This window comes from Patagioenas fasciata, chromosome 19 (genome assembly GCF_037038585.1).
Source record: "Patagioenas fasciata isolate bPatFas1 chromosome 19, bPatFas1.hap1, whole genome shotgun sequence".
NCBI classification, from domain to species: domain Eukaryota; kingdom Metazoa; phylum Chordata; class Aves; order Columbiformes; family Columbidae; genus Patagioenas; species Patagioenas fasciata.
The window spans coordinates 4090762-4104678 of NC_092538.1; the positions used below are offsets into that span (position 1 = coordinate 4090762).

The 13917-nt window shown below is 42.7% G+C and overlaps 1 protein-coding gene across 5 annotated transcripts in view; it reads right to left on the reverse strand.

Annotated features, from left to right (window-relative positions):
- Positions 1–13917, reverse strand: part of GALNT17 (polypeptide N-acetylgalactosaminyltransferase 17) — a 272817-nt gene that overhangs the window by 255653 nt on the left and 3247 nt on the right. For 4 of the 5 annotated variants that reach the window (XM_071816838.1, XM_071816835.1, XM_071816834.1 and 1 more), the window contains 2 exons: positions 13743–13829; positions 13091–13192 (listed from right to left, as the gene is read on the reverse strand). The gene's annotated coding sequence lies outside the window, so the exon portion shown is untranslated. The remainder of the gene's footprint in view (positions 1–13090; positions 13193–13742; positions 13830–13917) is intronic. The other variant, XM_071816837.1, reaches the window with a different exon arrangement.

Consider the following 13917-nt stretch of genomic DNA (forward strand, 5'->3'; position numbering starts at 1 on the left):
AATAGGCACGGTTTGCAATTGAAATGAAGACATACTGCAGCAGGAACCGTACAGTTAATCCATTTTGTCAGTCAGAGGGTACAGGTAGGATGCAAGCTCCTAGATATCAAGAAGCACAGCTGTGGCAAAAAAACCCCAAACATTTTATGAGCAGCTTTGTCTCACAGATAACCCGCAAACTCAACCTCGGTTCCCGAAGCTTTCACGCTCACCACAAGTTCACTGGTCACTGGACACACACAGGGTAAGTCGCTGGCCAAATCTTCACTGACAATAAAAATTCAGTATCATGACCCTGACAGGGAGCCAAAGGAAGGCAGGGATGGGACTGTTCAAGGCTAAGTCTCCAGTTTATCCATTAGACTTGCAATTTAACCTAAGAATACAGTGGAGGTTGGGTAGAATCTGTCCCTTCTATGGATCAACAGACTTCAGTTTCTCAAAACAGTTATTTTTGTTAAGAGGAATGCACATTTGTCAAGTCATCTCTTGCCAAAGAAACTACAAGTTCTTTGCAGAAAACAGTCTCAAACAACAGTACTTACAGAGAGATGCAAAATGGAACCGTAAAAAACCCTTGTTTTCTTCAGCAGTTGTCTTGTTCACCAGCAGGTATTTTCACAAGAGATTATCTTCATGTTTTCCTCAAGAAAGAAGACACTGTTTAGGACTGGAACTTGCAATTGATTCTCTGACCTTAGCACTCAATGAACACTACTCTACTTGCCTGTGTTTCCAAACTACAGAAAGATTTTATTTCTGAGTGGAGTGGCCCACTATCTCTCTCACTTTCCCTGTCCATGCTTTGTAAAGGACCAAAATATATAACCAATGAGTGGAGACCTCCCAGGCTCAGGTGGAGCAAAACTTCCATTCGCTCCTACCCCTTTCTTTAAGCAGTTTGGCCCCACACAAACTTCAATGAGAAGAACGGTGTGCTTGTCAGACAATCAGAATTTGGGTGGATTCACGTCTCTGACACAAGACGACAATCAAGTCTTCCAGCAAGCTAGGGGTGCAGAGTTGCATCTGTCACTCCTCATTCTCCCAGGAAGGTGAGAGGCAGCAAAATCTTCCACTGCTCACATTCAGCATCTGCCAACTTGCACATTTTTCCTCAGAGAAAAGAGAACAAGGGGAAGAAGTTTTGCAGAGAACATTTTTTGCCTCCTCTGACTGCAGCCTCATTACCTGTCAGGGTTCAGTCTGCACCTTCCCAGAAATGACTCATGAACAGAAGGTAAGGCCAAGACAAGTTGAAGTCCCCTCTGAAATTTCCTAACATTGAAATGCAAAACCATCCATAGGAATACAGATCAGCTGGAACAGCAGCAAAGATCTAAGATGTTTGGCAAGCCTGAAGTAGTGAGCACAGTAACCCCAAGATGAAAAGCATTTGGGAAGCGACACAGCAGCATACTGATGATCCCTGCAAAGCACTGCTGCTCCAAAAGGCACAGAGAAACCACATTTCCAAATGGCAAATCTCAGGGCGTTCACGTACACTTACACCAGAACCATCCACATGTATCAAGCCACATGCAAAGGCTGTGGGGAAAATCTGTTCACAGAGCTTTATTGTGCTAAGGACCCACTCTGTGTGACTGGAAGTGCTTAACGATGTGCCAATTATACTGTTTCACAGTAGTTTGCAAAGGGAGATGGCAGAGAAGAGCCATGCTGCAACACCAGCACCCATTCCTGAGTGGAAAGTTTAGAGAAAAGCCTTTTTTCAGCCTTGTTACCTCTCAGGATTAGCACCCTTTCCTACCGAAGGCAACAGGCTTGCTCAGCCAGAGGCTGCAGCAGGAGCAGGTGGCTACGGGGCGGGATTTTGCTAAAAGGTACAAAGAACTTCTTGTAGGGATTGGATCACTCAAATATCTGCCCAAGAGGTAAGGCAAGAAAAACGGCACTTTGAACTGCAATGCACTGGCAAACGGTCTTGAGCAACAAAAAGCAGCAGAGGTGGGAGCGTGGCTATGGGCCACTTATTTGACACAAGAAGCCACTTTCATCTGTCCTACTTTGGATGTGGTAAATATGCTGAGAGTAACTCCAAACCCCGAGGCACCATTGCAACAGGCTTGTGTACTTCGGCATGGTAACACCAGAAGCTTTAAGATCACGGGGCACTTGATCTGTAGCTCTTGCTATTGTGCAATTATATTAGTGAGTGTAATGAACATATTTCTTCCCTAAACTACCTCCCTGAAACACCTCAAGAGTGGCTTAAAGCACAGGTCAAGAAGTCCAAGTGGTTATTGCATTGAAATGATGAAACCTGAAAGGTTCTAAAGATGAGAAATGCTAACTATTGTGATTGCCACAAACTGATCTGAAAACAGATACTGTGATAAAGAGAAAAGGAGGGGCACGGTCTTCAAAGGATGGTCATTTTTCATTACCTATCAGCAACAGTTCAATTATAGCACACAGTGTCCCCATGTGCTATAATTATACTTTCAGCTGTGCTCACAGGCAGGTATTTCTCAAAAGTAGTTTCCATTCTGCTACAGACACTGCAAGTCAGACAAGGCACTGGACGGGGATGTCAGGGGCACAGAACTAGGTGACCCTGAAGATCCCTTCCAACTCAAACCGTCCTATCATCTGCTATGATCTTCTAAGTCAAATTAATTAAAAGCATAAAATTATACACTTGCATGCACACCTTGAACAGGCCTTTTGCTGTTAGCCTTGATGCAAGGCCTGGATTCAGTAGAAATTTCCTTACAAATCAGAGCACTCAGGTATCCCAGACACAAAATAATCCATCATGTTCATGGACTACAAACAGGTTTCTAGAAATGCAGTGAGGGGAAAGGCCCGGGACACAAGCCTAGTGAGCGCTCACAGAACACATATACAGAGGTTGTGGGTTAGTCTGTTAACAAGCACTAAGCACCTCTGTGCCATCTCAGGGAAAGTAGATGAAGGTCCAGAACACCCAACCCAGTACACTTCATTCTGCTCAAGAGAATTAGCCACTAACAGCTTCTATTTCTTGTCAAGACAGCCAGCAGATCTGCAGATCCTGCAAAACCAAAAGGCAACCCATGCTTTACCACTCCTGTGGCTGCAGGAGCTCCACAACTGCCACCTGCTTCCTAAACAACCAAGTGTTCCAGAAAGGAAAACAAAAAATAGACCCACTGATACAAAGGAGCAGAGCATCCATCAAGTTTCAGTACATATCTATAACCCTGGTGCTTTCATTAAAGTCAGTGATTTTATGCAAGTTATCCCTAACCTGCCATGCTGCACCAAAACAAATGCTTGTTTTACACTGTGTTGCTCTCTTCCTGCAGATCCTTCACTTCATTGCTCCCTCGCTGCCTCCCCACTGCCAGACCTTGCAATATTTGGCACTCCATGACACTCCTTGTGGTCTTTGAAGCTCAGGATTTCATTAATTCATTTCCATGCTTTATTTCACCTAAGAATTCCTTCACGAAGTCTGCTCAGTCTTGGGAAGCAACACGGCGCTCGTGTGTGCCTTTTATAACCAGGAGCTCAAGCGTGAAATGGGAGAAGGACTGAGCATCCGTATACTCACACTATAGCACAAATAAGTTGGAGAGTAGAGGTCACATGAGAGATGGAGAACAGCTTGCTGGCCTAGGAACAGCTTTCCATTCCAGAAGATGAAAATTGATTTCTCCACTCTAGTTCAATTAATTACTATAGCCAGTCCTATGTGATTAAGTAGAGTAGATGCTTTAGACCAACGGATTTTCCACCAGCAGCTTCAACAGCAAGCAGAGTTGGAGGTTGCTGTGCATAGTAGTGCCACAGCCAGGCTGGCTGTCGCTGTGCTCCATCATACCCAGAACCCAGATTTTCCTGTGTCTTTAAGCAACTCACAAACAACTTCCCTATCTGTCTCACCGGCAAGCCACACTTCGCAGCAATCAACAAAATCCAGGATGCCACCATCCATAAGTCCTGCTGCTTTGCCATCACCTCTTCAGGTTCTTTCCCTACTCCCATTAAAACCCAACCACAAGCAGTTTTGCAGTATCTTTTATTTTGCACTGTGGCTGCTGCACAGTTTCTCCAGATCAACTCCTCCTCTGGCTCCTCAGAGTCTTCTCTCCTGGGGTAAAGACAACGGTTTCTGCAGGTAAGGAGCACGACCTCAGGAACAAGCCATAGAATCATTCCAGTTGCAAGAGACCCTCAAGATCATCAAATCCAACCATAACCTAACTCTAGCACTGAACCATGGCCATGAGAACCTCATCTAAATGCCTTTTAAACCCCTCCGGGGATGGTGACTCCAGCACTGCCCTGGGCAGCCTGTTCCAATGCCCCACAGCCCTTTGGGGAAGAAATTGTTCCCCACATCCAACCTCAACCTCCCCTGGCGCAACTTGAGGCCGTTTCCTCTGCTCCTGGCGCTTGTTCCTGGGGAGCAGAGCCCGACCCCCCATGGCTCCAAGCTCCTTTCAGGCAGTTCAGAGATCAGAAGGTCTCCCCTCAGCTCCTGTTCTCCAGCTGAACCCCCCAGGTCCCTCAGCTGCTCCCATCACACTTGTGCTCCAGCCCCTCACCAGTTTCATTGCCCACCTTGTGACCTGGTTCAACCAAACATGCAAATATTCCTATTGCCCATGGATTGTTTAACAAAGGTTTCAACCCTTGAATTACAGACCACATTCTGATTCCCCACCTTTAAATTATTAGGCTAGGATATGTACAAGTTTCTACTACATGGAACAGAACCTAAGATTCTCAAAGCTGAGTATTCATTTGAATTGGTAGTAGTTGAGTTAAATTGATTTTTTTCATGCGTTTATCCTCAATAGGGACTTATTTTTTTCCTTAAATGCTGATTTGCTGAAACTGTGCCTATCCAATACTCATTACTGAAATGCATGGAAAGCTGCCAAAAGAAGCGATGCCTTCTGGACTAAACAAGGGATTTATTACTGAAAAACCACAGCACAGGGTAAAAATCCATCACAAACTTATTGATTTAAACTGATTGTAAGTAATCACACACAATTTATATTAAGTGAAACATACTGCCATCTAATTTAGACTAAGTGAATTGAATGCTATCACTCTGAATTCAGTTTAAAAGCAAACTCTAATTGATCTCCAAATAGAAATAATTGAAGCTTTCAGAAAATATTAACAAAAAATTCCGCTATCTCTGTTTATTATGCATTGATAGGTCATTTTTACCTATTTAAAAATAGTTAGACAGCCATTATAGTATTATATTTCAGTAGAGATTTATATGTAATCCTGAGTGCAAGCTAAATTGAACTGGACAAGTACTGTGCCTGCAGTGTGGAGAAAATAATTTGATATGCAGGATGCAGTTTGAATAACTTCAACTCACTCTTAATACAGAAGCCTCAAACTTTGCCTGCTTTCCACCCAAAATATGATGAAATAAAAGTCATACATTTTACTAAAACATGATTCTCTAACTTTCAGAGAAAGCATCTCAGGATGATAATCGTATTGTCTGGCACAAGTTATCACTGCAGCACCATATCTTCCCTCCGCGATCCCATTCAGGGAATTGTGCTTGTCAGCCTCCTTTGATATGTCACATAATTGGATCCCAATCCTCAGCAGTATTAGTCAGCACTATAGTCAATTTTATTTCTAAATAAAAGTTTGAAGGTATTTGCTTTTAAATTGTCAATGTAAAAACACTGCCAGGAAAAAAAAAATTTAAAAGTTCAGAATGATCTCTCTCACACTCAGAAGTTTGACTATCAATATTTAAGAATGTCAGAGCATGTTACTTTTTATTAATAAAGATCACTCACTTGTTACAGGAGCGCAGAGTGTGCCACCACTTTCTGTATGCAACTGGCTTCAGAGCTTTTGAAGACCTAGAGACCCAGTTTAAACGTTTCCTCATGGAAACCCCTCCGCAGGTCACACTTAGTTCAAGACTGACAATTTCTCAACAGCAGCACTTGTGCCAGATCACAACACAATGAACTCACAGGGCTCACTGGAAACATTTCAGCCATCCTTCCCACTGCAGGTTGGGTTTAGCAACTCATCAGCTGCCCATTTGCAGGTGTTTCAAGTCTTACGCGAAGCTAAAAGCATAAATAAGGCCTTCAGATGGCCTTCTGACAACTTGGAAATTTTATTTTTAAAGTAATACTCTATGTTGCACTCATGAGTTTGAACCTAACCCTGCAATGAGCTGCTTAGAAGGGGAATAGTTGTCCATAAGTAGCCTCATTACAACTCAATTAAGTCCATTTGTGGAGAACGTTGCAGGACTGGGCCCGTAGGAATTTATTATGTTCCTGGAGCTGATTAAATTGCTGGGTACCTTCAGCAAGGCAACAGCTCTCTATCCAAATCATAATTTACTCCTATTTACCTGGTTAGTACTAGCCACCTGTTAGCTGTTATTTTGTCACAAATGGACAGTTCAATTTTAGAAACTTTCCCTATTTTTATCATAACCTGGCTCTTAACACCAATCCCTTGATTAAGCACCACAAAGGACTCTCTGCTTTTCTGCTGCTCTGAGATGAAGTAATAATCAACTGCCATGGAAAATGCTGAATAATACCAGAGGATGCCCATGATCCTCTCAGGTATTTGCCAAGCATGACTTAAATTCTATGTAAGATAAAACCTAATTTGCAAGCTCATTTTTTTAAATAAAGCTACAATGCCATTTAGCAGAGACTTTTTTCTCTTCAGTGATGTGGATGTTGCCAGACCATAATAAGCCTGTTTGGGCCTCCCAAAAACCACATGCTACCACCTACTGCACTGCTTGTTAAAAGAGTAATTAGCAAGTCAGAGTAACAAGTAATCCTTTTCTCTGAGGGGGAAATTTATTTCTTCATTAATAAATACAAGTAAAGTTCAGCCAGAGATAAATTGTCACAAGGGAAGGAAGTGAAAGAAAAGTTTATTTTGTCAAAGAATGGCTAAGGTTGCACAGATACAACTCGTAATTTTCCTGCTGTATTTCTCCCTCCCCATCCAGTCTCAGCAGTCCAGCTATTTCCACCCAGTCTCTGGAGTGTATAGTAGAAGAGCAACAGACAAATTAGCAAAAAAAAGCCAAAAGAGGAAAGTTCAATGGATCACATGCAGAAAGACAACTCTGGCACAATCTCTGAATAGGAAATAGTGAAATGCTCAACTTGAGAATGAGCTTTTGGCATCAAAAGCTGCTCGCAGTAGGGTTGTTTGCAAGCAGAGTTCTACAGGTTACCGTTGCAGTCAAGGGGAAACAAGGGCCACGCAGGTGCTTTCACAGTAAAGCGGCAGCAACAGCACATTCTCCTCCTTTGTAACCTGGTGTGGGAACTAGAGCATCAAAAAGACATCCTAAAACCAGGAGCTTGTTGTTTCGACTAACCCATTTCCTCAGGCTTGGATCATTGCAGAGTACACCACAGAAAACATGAGATTTCCCCGAGAAAAAAAAATATATATTTCATCTGCTGTTACACTAGTAAGACCACACAAATACATAAATACAACAAGGGCTAATGTCATATTTCTCCCCACATCCAAGAGTCTCTTAGCTTCAATTTTTTTCTTAGCCCACAGTCTCTAAGCTTCAGTTCTGTTCTAGTAAAAGCCATTTGTGCTGCACTGCAGTAGTCTGACACTTTGCTTTTCAGTATTAAAGTAACTCCCCTGCTAACAATTTCCACAATCCTGCACCAGAGGATGGCGGCAGTACTGACACCATTCAGGAGGACAAGGGACATGGAATGAGATGTTGCAAAATGAAGTTTAGACATGCTGAAGCAGTTGAAGCACCAGTTAATATTTGCTTTCTTTCCAGTCCAAAAGGAAGCAATTTTATTAAAGGATAAGCTACCCTACACACTCAAACCCCATAAATCCAACAGCTCTAATCGAGGCCACTGCTCTCCTGCCCCACAGGGCACATCACCCCATATGGCAACAAAGCTGAAGTCAGACAGCGAACACAAATCAGAAACACAGCATTTAACCCACTGCAGGCGACAATCAGATTTTTCCAAGCACTAGGGATTAGCCTTTTATTGTGGCAACAGACAGAGGGTGACCCCCCACACCTTTCTCAGGCCTATCCTAAGCCTCATCCTTAAAGCTCCAGACTCTTCCAAACACGGTACCTTCTGAAATACTTGCACTAAAGCTTAAAAAAAGCCACAACTTGCACCGTTCAGCTCAAACCCCTTCAGTCCTTGCCTCAACCCATGCACAGCTCCCCAAATCTTGCTGCTCCATTTGCATCTCCCCTCACTATTTTGGCAACTCCTGTCCCCTAAGGCACAGCTCCAGCCCTCTGGATGCACAAAGACTTTGTTTGCCAACCACTGACCTCCAGGCTGTGGGGAAATTCTCAGCCATCACCTCCAACACCCCACTGGGAAACCCAGGCCACCCTGGAGAAACAGAGGTGGTAGGAAGTGAATCTGGAAAACACTACTGAAGTAGTACTGGAAAAATAAAAATGAAAAATAACAAAGTGACACCTAAAAGTCTGCAATTCTGTGAAAAGATGTTTACAGCATACGTGAGAGTTTTAGAGAAGCCGGAAGAGGTGTTACAGAGAGCACAAGTTACTTTTACTCAAGGAACACTTTTCTAACACCAAAAAGCAATACAAAGCTTTCCTTTCTCAAAGCTGCCATGAAATGCACATTGGGCAGTGCCTCAGAGCACTCATCAGAGATCCATCTGCTAAATAAAGCAAATAAAACACCAAGCTTGCAAGATGAACCACTGTCTGGCATTTGCTCCCTGGATGCGAAAGGCCACAAGGGAGCAAACAGCAGCACCAGAACTTGCCACCGTGCTGCTCACAGCCCAAAACAAGCTTCAGAAGACCAAGATTAAAAACCCCAATGTGTAACTGCCTCTATAGAAATTACTTTACCCCTGTTTTTGTTGCTACAGGCAGTATGACATTGCCCTGTCTCTGTAAGGGGTAAGAAAAGACCCCAGAGTGTTTTGTTTTTTAAATAACCCCCCTGATGCAGTCTCCAGGAAGACAGGGAGGCCCTGACTCCTCACCAACAAAAGCAAAAGACAGCAAAATACTACAAGATGTTTGTTGTCCTGGGTGGTGGTTTTAGCCTCAGAATTTCCTTAAGGAATGAACTAAAATTTAAGTCAATGTCATGCCGAATAGCACAAAAAAAATCTACTCATACTCACATCTTCCTTTGGTATCCCTGTGACAGCATTCCCACGCTCCTTGTGTTTACAGCCTGTTACTTTCCAGTGGTTGTCCTCTCCTTGCTTACACTACAGCTTTGGATCTCAGGAAAGTGAAATATTGATACTGAACAGGAAAGAGAAATTCATCTGTGTGATGAGAGTAGTGAGCTGGTGTAGAAGCTGTCAAACCAAGGAAGTGTCTTACAACTGCCATAGTATAATGAAAATATTATTTAAAACTCTTCAACATCTGCAGAGTGAGCCAGAAAATAAAACTGCCTTCACCTGGAGACTGTACTCTGTGTGTGAGCACGTCAGCTTCTGCTCTGGACTGTATGATCAGTTTGAGTGGGGATGAGCCCAATTTCCAAAATGCTTAATTAACAGCAAAAAAGGGCAGACAGACCATTTTGCTTCCCATTTCCCCTGTGCCAAGATAAATCATTATTGAAGTACTGTTCTGGGGAAGACAGGAGAACTTCCAAGATCCCAAGTGCAAGTAGGTCCTTGCACAGGATCAGCCTGGGACACCCTGTCCGCTCAGCAGCACACACAGCGCTGCTGGGGCAGGAGGGATGAAGCCTGAGAGACACATCCAGAGCCACACAAAGCCAAGCAGGGGAGGGTCAGGTAGAATGAAACCTGAGCTTATTTGAAGAGAAGCTGGGGACAACCACAGCCCAGCACATGTTTTCACGCTTTTAGAGGATGCAGCCTACATAATGAATCAGGAGTCAAAATAAAGATGCGCATAAAGCTGAAAACTCAGCAGAGTCCTTACTCACACTTACACATCTGACTGGCAAATAACAGAAGACTTTCTTAACAGAGAGCATCAACACAGGTTCTCTTTTGCCAAAATTTCTAGAAAGCTACTGATAATTTCTGTGAATTAGACTTTGCCTCATTGCAAACATTTCTCGACTCTAAGAAAGCGTAAGATTTATATGCTTTAGACACTTAGGCAGAGATTTTCACAGGTCACCAGGGAATTCAGATGTTGAGCTCCTGCCAGAAGTTTGAACATTGAAGAGTAAGCACAGGCAAGCAAATATTTGAGGTATTTAACCTCCTCCAAAGGTACCAAAGCTAAGTACCCACGTGACTAACCACTTGCACAAATACAAGCCTCCAATTTTGGGAGGTCATTTGTGTCAGCGTGAAACAGCTATTAAGAGATGTGGGAGCATTATCCAACACCTTCGCTGTAGCCCTCTGTGCTTATGGAGTCAGCCAGCACACAAGGCAGAGCATGATTAGCTTCACAGTTTTTAATCACTGTTGTGATTTTATACAAAGTGCAAAGGTGGGGAGGAGGGGCATTTAGTAAGGCTGGTTTGAGGCCAGAGAAAATACGAGGTTATGGTTAAGAGTGGAAGATTGGTATTTATAAACCAATACTGTACGATAAATATAGTGCATTAACCCAATTAGCTGAGTGGAGTAAGATGAATGTGGGGTATACTACTGAAACAGGAAGATTGCAAGAGGCTAAAATTAAATATACCCAAAAGATAAGGACAACGTAAACAATATTCTAAAACAATGGGGCTTTGGTGACTATGTGCAGTTCGAAACTTCACTGAGCACACGTCTCAGCACTTTTGGCGCTTGTATCCTAGACAAAGAGTGAACGGGGACAAAAGTACACATTTTTTCACAAGTGAGAACACAGTAATGCCAAAATTCTGCAGATGAAGCTTGTTAAGCTGTTTGCTAAATACCACTGCACTGTAATACACTGAAAAGAAAGAAAACTGTCATTGTAGAGATCTAGCTGCTTGCAGAAGCTTATTAACTTGTACCACAGCCCACATGTCCTCAGAGAATACTCAAACAGTCAGATGCAGCCAGAAACTGTGGGAATACTGGGGAAGAGGAGGCGGCCAGGCTAAGAAAAGAAATAACAGCTGAGGAAGAACAGGTATTTTAGACAGTTACCAACATTCAAAGCAGAGAACTAAGCTAACATTATATCAGTCTGCGGCTGTTTGCACTGCACCGCAAGTCAATGGCCTTTACATGTGCAGGAGGAAAAAGAAAGTAGCCTGCTAAGAATTAATTTCAACTAGGCACTCCAGCAAAAGGAAAACAACTCTCGTAGAATGTTTAAGGAGAAGCTAATGGAGAATGATTTACACATGCATATATTAAAATTTTCTCAGCACTGAGCATTTCAACTTCTAAGTTTCCTGTGCAGCTTGAAAGCAAGGCAGAAGCCAAATTGTTAGGAAGAACACCATCTCTTCAGAGGATTAGGAATTAAGTTAACTGCACATTAGAGATAAAATAGTGGAGTGCTTGTCTTTATTCTTAATAATAAACCATAAAGCATTGAACTACACAGCACGATTAACTTCTTTCAACTTCTCACTGTTACTGCTGAGACAGCAACATGGTAGTCTCACAGAAACATTAAAAAATATGGAGTGATTAAGTTAAAATTAAATAAATTCAGGGTAGGCAAAAAATGCTACACTGCAGCACAGAAGAGATCAGTCTTTTGTTCATGCAAAGAACAGCCTGAGCACTAGTAGCGTTAGAACAAATACCTCAAAACCAAGAGTCATTCATGGTTTGAAGCGACCAGCTCTGTTGCTTTACATGCTATCCCGCATCCCTTCTCCTTCCTAACTCAAAATTCATCTGTCTGCTTTGTCTCTAGAATAACAACACTGCTAATGATGCCTACCAAGCTGCTGAAAAGAATAAACTTAGGAAACCGCAGCTAAGGTCTCATCCCCTCCTCCTTTTCCAGCTCCATGCACTCTTGAACTTCATTTTCAGTTGACTAGGTTCCCCATTTACAAAAATCCTCCTAAAAACACAATGACTAAAAACATGTAAGTCTGTGAGATGCAGAGATACTAAACAAACAGGGGCCATTCTGATCATTAGACAATCAGTCCAACACATACTAGAAGATACCAGCAAAATCCAAAACTTACCAAGACTCCTGGGAATGAGAGACTCTCTATAAGATGGACAAAGTTCTGCCTTCAGTGTACAACTACAAGTCTTCAACCATTCTCTGTCATTCAATGAGTTGCTAAATTTATTCACCCTGACCTGGCTCAGGACAACTGAAGATAAGAACAGAGCAAATACTCCATCCCTCCTCTTTCTCCCAGCTTTAACCGTAGCCTATGAGCAAATAACTACATTCTTTATCCCATTTTATTGTCTCCCACCTCTGGGAGAAGCTCACCTGAAAAGTAGGCACAGCTACTGGTTTGAGCATCCATCAAATTCCACCTTAAAGTGCTCCTTCACTGCCTGAAAAAGCTGGGCAACACTTAAATCACTGACAAAGCTCTGGCACCAAAGCCCTATTTTCCTGCGTTTCACAGAGTCTAGCACAGGTGACTCAGATCAAAGATTAAGCAAATCTAAACAAGCAAATGGCCCCACAGGGAACAGCTGAACTCATCATGGCACAACACACAACAGCTGTTGTGAGGTGAAGCACCCTCCCGGTGACATCAGCAGTAATTTTCCTTCCCATCTTATTTCTGGAGCTGTGTGAGGTCCTAAGCAAAGTATCAAAGCCCTCTCAGCTTGATATGATGTGTCATCTGTGACATGGTGGAACACACACCTTAGCCAAGCGCACAAGGATGACTATTTGGAGATCTGCAGCGGCCTTTGAGCATTAAAACTCGGCTGTAAATGGCCCAGGACCACACACGCACATTCCATGTGCCAGGCTGTTCCCTGAGGTGTTTTCCACCTAAGCGCATAAGGCAGAATTAGAGCTGATGAAAATTTTCCAGGAAAATACCAGAAAAAGGCAATGAAGCAAAATAAAAATGTTTCATGGAAATGTACTAGCTTACAACAACAGCAGCAAGGTTCACCATACACTCTCCTGTAGGCTGCAGGGATTTCACAACATCACAAGTAGAGCAGACACATAAATTACCTGAAAGGGCTTTTGGTTTCACTGCTATAGAATCAGCAGCCTGAGGAAACTTGCATCTTCCAAAGACAGCAATGCTTTCAAATCTGTGGTCTGTGCACCCCTCTGGGAAAATAGGAGAAATGAGTGTTTGCTCAGATTTCAAAAGGAAAATACCTTCTTTAGAAGCTAATTTGGGTTCCTCTGGACCACTATTTTGTGTCAGTATTTTGGGACCCTGAAAGTCTGGTTGCTGCAAAGTCCTAGTTCCCAACTTCACAGACCTGAGAAACTCATTCTGCTCTGGATATAGGCACAACAAAATGGGAGTTCAGAGAGAGCAGAGAGTCCCTGAGGCTGGAAGGGTCCCAGCTCTCTGTTTGCTTTCAAACTCAGACCTTGGCTATGCTTGGGCTTTAGAAACCATTACTTCATGTTGGGTAGGACAGTTCAAAATGACATTTCCTGTTTGTCTTTTAAAGTTACCATGAGAATTTCATTCTCCACCCAGGAAAGCAACCTGTCTTGTTTATGCTTTCACAGTTCTACAGGATAGAGATAGAATACAATATATAATAGACACAGGAACATTTTGGAAAATTAGGTTCACTTTGATATTAAGTAAACTATGTAAGCCTGAGAGTAACAGTAACAACTCTAATCCGTTTTTTCATACCTGTGGCAAATTTAGGAACTCCTGGGACTTCTCTGAAGCTCAGCAGCACAACTTTATTATCACTGTCCACAGGTCTTCAGATACCTACTGGAAGAAAAGATTCACAAGTACCATCAGCCCTTTAACCTGTTTTTGCACCACTTTCAGGTTCAGAGATTCACACTAAAAACCATTT